Below are 9,147 nucleotides of genomic sequence, written 5' to 3'. Positions count from 1 at the left end.
TCTCGCAATTCGGGACCCTTGCTCCTTATTGCCGGCTTCTTACCCCCTGGCTCGCTGCTCCATAGCTCTGCTGCAGAGGCAGGAGAGGCTCCCTCTACAACTGCTGCGCTTGCCAGCCATGAGCCACGGGGCTTCTGACTGAGCAGCGCTCCCTTGTGGGAGTGCACTGACCACCGTGGGGCAGCTCCTACATTGAGCATCTGCCCCCTGGTGGTCAGTGTGCATCATAGCTACCAGTCGTTCTGCTGTTTGGTCAATTTGCATAAAAGGCTTTTATTATATATGATGATATATACATATATATATGTGTGTGTGTGTGTGTGTATATGTACATATGTATATATATACACAAACACACACACACACACATAGATATAGAGATATATATATATATACACTCACACACACACCTAAACATACTAGAGGCCCATTGCATGAAGATTCTTACAAGAATAGGCCTTCCTTCCCCTGTCTGCTGGCACCAGATATCCTCTGGCTTCTGGGACTCAGGCCTTTGCACCGCCTTTGCTCCTGCCAGAGCCTTCAGTGTTCGCTCAGGCCTGAGTGCCTCTATTGTAGCTCCTTCCGCCTCCCACCCTTCCCCTCATAGAAGGCGTCCTGCCCTACTCAACCACTCCACACCTGCATATGCAAATTGACCTGGCATCTTTGTTGGGTTAATTTGCATACTCACTCTTGATTGGCTGGTGGGTGTCACTGAGGTATGGTCAATTTCATGTTCCTCTTCAATTAGTGTAGATATGGGTGTGTGTCTGTGTGTGCATGTTTATGAATTCCTCATCCTATCTAATAAAAGAGTAATATACAGATTGATCATCACTGCAACACACAATATAGCTGCCCCCATGTGGTCAAAGATCCTGCCCCCATGTGGACACAAGATGGCCACCACAAGATGGCCAGCAGGGGAGGACAGTTGTGAGGCACCTGGCCTGCAAGGGAGGGCTGTTGAGAGGGACCAGGTTTGCAAAGGAGGGCAGTTGGAGGTGATCAACCCTGCAGGAGAGGGCAGTTAGGGGTGACCAGGCTAGCAGAGGAGGTAAGTTGGGGGCAAACAGGCTGGCAAGGGAGCAGTTAAGCATCAACCAGGCTGGCAGCGGAGTGGTTAGGGGGTGATCAGGCTGGCAGGCAGAAGCGGTTAGGGGCAATCAGGAAGGCAGGCAGGCAAGCAGTTGGGTGCCAGCAATCCTGGATTGTGAGAGGGATGTCTGACTGTCCCTTTAAACGGGCAGTCGGACATCCCTCCAGGAGTCCCAGATTGGAGAGGGTACAGGCTGGGCTGAGGGACAACCCCCTGCCGTGCACGAATTTCGTGCACCAGGCTTCTAGTCTTTTATATTTACTTATATATTGAAAGACACCGATAAAGCTAATAAAACTAGTTGCTTCCATATCTTGGCTACTGTAAATAATGCTGTAGTGAACATAGGGGTGCAGATATCTTTTTAAATTCATGTTCATTTTCTGTTGGATAAATACCTAGCGGTAGAATGGCAGTTCTATTTTTATTTTTTTGAGGAATGTCCATGCTGCTTTCTGCAGTGACTGTACCAATTTACAATCACATGAAAAGTGCACGAGGCTTTCTCTTTTCTCCACATCCCCTTCAACACTTGTTATTTATTTATATTTTGACTAGAGGCCCAGTGCATGAAATTTGTGCACGGGAGTGTATGTGTTCCTCATCACAGCTTGCACCCTCTTCAATCTGGGACCCCTTGAGGGATGTCCAACTGCCTGTTTAGGCCTGATCCCGGTGTTATTGGGCGTAAACGGGCAGTCAGACATCCCTCTTGTAATCCAGGACAGCTGGTTCTCAACCACTCGCCTGCCAGTCTGCCTGATCAACCTCTTACCACTGACCTGCCAAACTGATCAATACCTAACTTCCCCCCTGCTTGCTGATTTCCCCTAACTGCCCTCTGCTACTGGCCTGATCACCCCCAACTGCCCTCCCCTGCAGGCCTGTTCCCCCAAACTGCCCTCCCAAGCAAGCCTGGTCCCCGCCCTACTGCCCTCCCCTGCCAGCCTGGTCACCCCCAACTGCCCTCCTCTGCCAGCCATCTTGTGGCGGCCTCCTTGTGTCCACATGGGGGCAGCCTTCTTTGACCATATGAGGTGGCCATCTTGTATGTTGGAGTGACAGTCAATTTGCATATTACCATTTTATTATATAGGGTAACAGCCATTCTGAGTGGAATGAGGAGTTACTTGCTTATGAATTTCATTTGCAATTCCAAGATTAGTGATGTTGAGCTATGTATTTTCTTAGAATTTTTTAAAAAAATATGTTTTTATTGACAATAAAGAGAGAGGAAGGAAAAGGGAGAGATAGATTGAAACAACAATGAGCGAGAACCATCATATCCATGGGCATTCTCCTACACACCCCGTCCTGGGGATCAACCCTGCCACCCTGGCATCTGTCCTGGCCCTGGCATATCACCAGTGACCTCATAGTGTATGGGACAATGGGATCCATCTACTGAACCACACTGGCTGGGCCTGTGTGTTTCTTTTCTTTTTTTTATATATTTTATTGATTTTTTACAGAGAGGAAGGGAGAGGGATAGAGCGCTAGAAACATCAATGAGAGAGTAACATCGATCACCCGCCTTTTGCACACTACCCACAGGGGATGTTCCCATAACCAAGGTACATGCCCTTGACCGGTGCCCTTGACCGGAATCAAACCTGGGACCCTTGAGTCTGCAGGCCGATGCTCTATCCACTGAGTCAAACCGGTTTCGGCTATGTGTTTCTTTTAAATAGGAAGAAACCTGAGAGGTTTGCATGTGACTTCCACTAACATTTTATAGGCTTGGGTTAATCGCATGCTCATTTCTAAACCAGTTAATGGTAAGCTAGTGACTCTGATGAGCTTAGTTTAATAATTTCTCTTTTTGGAGTTGGGGAGATACCACCTTCTTTGTGTGTCAGGACAGTAAACATCCAAAGAGAGTTCTGGTTTGCAGAAAGAATGAAGACTGAGGTAGGGATCCAGGAATATTTACTGCAGGGATTCATTGTAGTTTTAAGCAGAAGAGGAACAAGCTTAGATGTGATAAGGGCCCTGTAGTTGTGGTATGAAGCTGGCATCAGCAAGCTTTCTCTGCAAAGGACCTGCTTTTTGTCCATGTGGACTGTTATATTTACTCAAGCATGCCATTGTAGTGTGAGAGCAATCCTAGAGAATCTGTAAGTGAATAGGCATGGCTCTCTTCCAGTGAGACTTTATTTGTAAAGGTAGCTGCCAAGCAGCTTTATTTATTTATTTCTTTGGCTTGTGGGCCCTAGTTTGCTGACCCCTCATGTAGAGGATAGATAGAAGGAAACCACATAAAGAAACTTGAAGACAAAGGGACACTTTTCCTCCTTGGACTAGCATTAATCCATTATGAAGTTTTCATTCATCTGTACTGAAATGAATAAGGAACCTCAATTTATTCCATTTAAAGTGTTGGTGCTTTCTAGGTCTATTTCTCTCTCATTTGTTTTGCTTAAAAATAAATTATTAATTTAAGAGGGAACTATAATAGTTGGTGATATTCACCACCACCACCCCTGCCCCAACGATCTACCCCATGAGAGCCATCTGTTAAGAGCCCATGTTTGACTAGGGTAGTTGACAGTACCAAAGTAAAGCAGAGACAATAGAGAGGTCTAATTCATAAGATTTTTGTGATGTTTGCATGCAGAGAGTTAGTCGGGAGAGAGAATTCTACGATGATTCATAGATTTCCAGGTAGTCCACTGGCATTTAGGTAGAACACGAAGAATAGGACTTTATCAGATGAGCAGAAAAGAGCAACAGTTCAACAGGAAAGACCAGTATTTTTCCATAGAGGTAGAGTTTAATGGAATATCTATGGATATCCTCACATTTTGGATAGAATTTCTTTTAGTTTTTGACTTATCCTATTAACAACTGCCTTCAATAGGTGAGCCATGATTTTAGTTTAATAAGAAATTTAAAGATGATTAGGAATAAATAAAAAGAACTCTGTAATCATTAGTACACTTGTTTAGCATAAATGATAGTTATGGATTTTTTAAAGTTAGCCCCGTTAGTTGATTGATTCATAACTCTTGTGAAAGGGAATTAAACCCTGTTTAGTTGGAGAAAATGGTCATTGTAATGTGTTCATTTTCTTATAGGAACTTTGATACTATTGAACATGTTGTCAGTCATTAGGATTCTGTATTTCCTATTGTGACTAAATAGTAATGTTTCTTGTTTCACATTTTTCTGACATCATTATTTCATTTATCCCTTTCATGTCTTTATTCCAATAGTTACAGATCAACAGGAAACTCAAAAACAAGCATGGACTGAAAGGAAATCAATGACAGGTATTCTGGGAAATCAACTTCTGTATTGTAATCATGTATAACACACCAATCCAAAAATAATTTCACAGAAGGCAATTTGGTTAGAGGTTCCTAAACCCACCCCTAGGTTTGCTTATTTACTAGAAAAATTTACAGGACTCAGCATAGAGTTGTGCTCATACCTAAGATTTTTACAGTGAAAGAACTAAAGCAAAATCAACAAAGAGAAAAGGTGTGTGTGACAAAGTGTGGAAGACACCACCACAACCTTCCAAGACTCCTCTTGAGTTAGCAAGAGGTGCCTGATTACTCCAGTGTCAAATTCTGACAACATGTGTGAAGTATGTCATCTACCAGTTTGGTTAGACTCAGTGCCAAGGTTTTTATGGCATGCTAGTCACATAGGCATCTTCCCCATCGCATGTACAACATTCTAGATTCCCAGGAGGAATGCAGGTGTTCAGCATGTACCTCATTGGTTGTACAAAACATTTACGTACAGGGAGCCACTCTTCTCTGTTAGAGAAAAGTGGAAACCCTCCCCAGATTCAGGTTTTCATGCTCCAATGGAAGGGTAGCCATTTAAGCAGGACTTCCTAAGGATAGCAGTATTAGGCCTGCTGCATGAAAATTTTCTGCTCAATAGGTATAGTCCTGATTGAATTTTTGGCCTTGACCTAAAAATTTATTTATTTATTTATTTATTTATTATTTTTTAAAATTTCTTTATTGATTAAGGTATCACATATTTGTCCTCATCCCCCCATTCCCATCCCACACACCTCCCCACACATGCCCTCACCCCCCTGTTGTCCTTAACCGCTGGTTAGGCTCATATGCTTGCACACAAGTCTGTTGGTTGATCTCTCCCCTTTACCCCCACCCTTTCCTACCCTCCCTCTGAGCCCGACAGTCTGATCCATGCCTCCTTGTTTCTGGGTCTGTTCTTGTTCATCAGTCTATGTTGTTCATTATTTCCCCTAGATGAGTGAGATCATGTGCTATTAGAAATACACTTATAAGAACCGAAAATGAGACAAGCAATAATGGTTATGGTGACAGGCAAATGAATCAGTCTGTAGTGAGTTTTTTTTCTGGGCCAACAGTTCTTTTGAGACCCAATTTCAATGTCCAACAGTTCCTTATGTGTACATGTCAGCACTGACATTACAGTTCTGGATCGTGGACAAATGATGGTAATGCAGGTCCAACTCTCTCTGGTTTGGTCCTGGGCAACCTGCAGTGATGCACAGCTGATAACTGCTATTATGGGAAGGCCACATCAGCATCTTCCGTCTCTGGACTGCTTCTCTTCTGTCTTCATGGCAGGAGTAGTTCTGTCGATTCCTCTCTGTTGCTGGAATCCACATGGTCTCGGAGTTGTTTTCTGAAAATATACAAACATATTCTCGACCAAAAGTTAATAAAGGAATATTTTCTATAAGTTTGACTTGGGATCCTATTTCATTTTTTGCCCAAATGATTTTTCTCTGGCTTGTTTTGTCACCTTGTGTGTTTTTCATGGGTGTCTTGCTTTTAGCCTTACAATTAATTTTCTAAAGTATTAATTTTCTAGATGTAATTTACTTACAGGATATTTTTCCTTACATGATATTCCTCTACTATCCCCTCCTTTTTTGATTTAAATGTTAGGAGGCTTTTGAAAATTTTATAATGTAATCTTGATGGCTTTTAAATTTTAATTTTTTGCACTATAATACTACTGTTTTAGGTTCATTACATGGTGCACAATTTTATCATGAGATGAAGTACCAATACAAATTTTAGTTAACACTTTAGGAACACCTTTTTGTCCAGTACAATTAATTTTTCTAGAATATTCGCTTGTTTCAACTAGCCTGAAATTTGCCTGAAAACTTGACTACTATTTTACTGTCAAATTTATTACTCTAACAACAATCTTATTTTACCCTGTAAATATTGGTGGAAGGGATTATTTGCCTTCTTGAGTAGGTCCTGAGCCTTCCTGGTGGTAGGCTGGATTTAGATATCGTAAACCCATTTCCCCACACCATGGGTACAAGACAACTCAAACAATTCTTGTTGGAGTGAGAGGGCAGCTGCTGTCGGCCAAGTCTCTGTCAGTCACCTGGGTCCTGATCTGAGCTGGGCATGGGAAGCACGAAGCAGCCATGGGGGCAGGAGACCTCCCTCAGAAGGGGATAGGGTTCAGGCCCCTGCAATGTTGGGCGGGTGAGGGTCTGTGCCCCACCTCTGTTGATCCCCAAATTCTCTCCTGATGGCCATTCTGTGACTGTGCCTGTCTTAGGTTGTTCCTTCCTTGAGGAATCTTACCCATCTCTGGCTAACCAGCCATCCTCCGGGGCCAAGCAGGGTGACCTGAGGTTCAGTTTTGTCTCCTTGGTAGCCTATGCTCCCGTGGCCTCCATGCCCAGCACCTTCCTTGGGATCCCCTCGCCTACTGGCGGGGCCCCAGCACTGATCACATATCTTGTGGAACCCAGCTTTCTTCTCCAGGGCGGGCTCAGTTTGCCCCACTGGGTGAGAGATAGATCCATGGCACCAGTCATCACGAGACTTCACCTCGGCATGAACAGAGAGCTTATGCAACAGCTGTGAGCAATTGAATTGTGATAAGAGGGTCTCTCTTGGCCTAAAGGGTAAGAGGGACCAATATAGAATGCTCAGGTGCCTTCCCAGGAGGCCCTCTACACAATGAAAAGGAATAAATCCTTACAGGTCCATTTTACATTGCTGCCAGACATTCAAAGAATTAGTTTGTACGTTTGCTTGGGATTATTGTATATTATGGTGTTGTAATTCTAAAGTATCAAGAGATGTGTTACGTTTGTCTCCAAGCACCAAACAGATGATTTTTTTTTTTAATCCCCAAGGGTGCGAGGAACTATTATAAGTACTGGGGGTGATCCAAATCTGGGGAAAATTTTGATGATAGTGTAGAATAATATCATGTAAGGATATTCTTTGTTCTAGTCCATGGCAATTCCCTTTCAAACTGGCTGTCCATTTCTTTTTTTTAAATAATATATTTTATTGATTTTTCACAGAGAAGAAGAGAGAGGGATAGAGAGCTAGAAACATCGATGATAGAGAGACATCGATCAGCTGCCTCTTGCACAACCCCCACCGGGGATGTGCCCGCAACCAAGGTACATGCCCTTGACCGGAATCGAACCTGGGACCCTTCAGTCCGCAGGCCGACGCTCTATCCACTGAGCCAAACCAGTCTCGGCTGTTCATTTCTTTTTATATAGACAAGGTCTTAGTTACATTTTCTGCACCTCTACCAGGGGCACATAGTGATAGTAGTGACACCCTTTCTTTGGTGTCCACACAAGCCAGAAACCTCTCTTTAATTGTACACACAAAGGGGCATTGTTTTGATTTCGGGTCATACAAAAGGGAAGCTGGGTGGAGACCCCTGTGTATTTATACTTTCTTGCCCCACCCATGGACCTCCTGTATGACCAGGGTGTTTGGTATTATTGGTAACTACATTAGTCAGGGGATCAGCCCACCTAAGGGGTCTTACCCATGAAGGGTCAGGAGCATAAGACCAAAATACTTACCGTCTCGTCCCAGGTAAAATTACCGTACATCTGATGATTGCTAGCGTGGCTAGAAAGGCATTCTCAGGCATTCTTGGGTTTCTGGTTACCTCACAATTTCTTCCCTGAGGTTTGACGTTCTGATTGATGTTTCTCTGTTTCTGGATCTATTTTCCCCCCCATCAGTTTATGATGTTCATTATATTCCACAAATGAGTGAGATCATGTGATATTTATCTTTCTCTGCCTGGCTTATTTCACTAAGCATAATGTTCTTCATCTCCATCCATATTGTTGCAAATGGTAAGAGGTCCTTCTTTTTTACCGCACCGTAGTATTTCATTGTGTAGATGTACCACAGTTTTTTAATCCACTCATCTGCTGATGGGCACTTAGGCTGTTTCCAAATCTTAGCTATGGTGAATTGTGCTGCTATGAACATAGGGGTGCATATATCCTTTCTGATTGATGTTTCCAGTTTCTTGGGATATATTCCTAGAAGTGGCATCACTGGGTCAAATGGGAGTTCTATTTTTAGTTTTTTTAAGGAAACTCCATACTGTTCTCCACAGTGCTGCACCAGTCTGCATTCCCACCAGCATGGCACGAGGGTTCCTTTTTCTCCACATCCTCACTAGCACTTGTCATTTGTTGACTTGTTGATAATGGCCATTCTGACAGGTGTGAGATGGTACCGCATTGTTGTTTTGATTTGCATCTCTTAAAGATTAGTGATTTAGAGCAGGTTTTCATATGTCTCTTGACCTTCCTTCTGTCTTCTTTCGAAAAGTGTCTATTTAGATCAGTTGCCCATTTTTTGATTGGGTTGTTTATATTCTTTTTGTTAAACTGCATGATTTCCCTGTAAATGTTGGAGATTAAACCCTTATCGTTGACATCATTGGCAAATATGTTCTCCCATGTAGTGGGCTTTCTTGTTGTTTTACTGATGGTTTCCTTTGCTGTGCAAAGGCTTTTTATTTTGATGTAGTTCCATTTGTTTATTTTCTCTTTAGCTTCCATTGCCCTAGGAGCAGTATCAGCGAAGAAGTTCTTTTGGCATATGTCAGAGATTTTTCTGCCTGTAGATTCCTCTAGTATTTTTATGGTTTCCTGTCTTATGTTTAAGTCCTTGATCCATTTTGAGTTTATTTTTGTGTATGGTGTAAGTTGGTGGTCTAGTTTCATTTTTTTTTCATGTATCTGTCCAATTTTCCCAACACCATTTGTTGAAGAGACTGTC

The sequence above is a fragment of the Cnephaeus nilssonii genome, assembly GCF_951640355.1.
Source record: "Cnephaeus nilssonii genome assembly, chromosome: 23".
NCBI classification, from domain to species: Eukaryota; Metazoa; Chordata; class Mammalia; order Chiroptera; family Vespertilionidae; genus Cnephaeus; species Cnephaeus nilssonii.
This window is presented reverse-complemented; position numbering follows the sequence as displayed.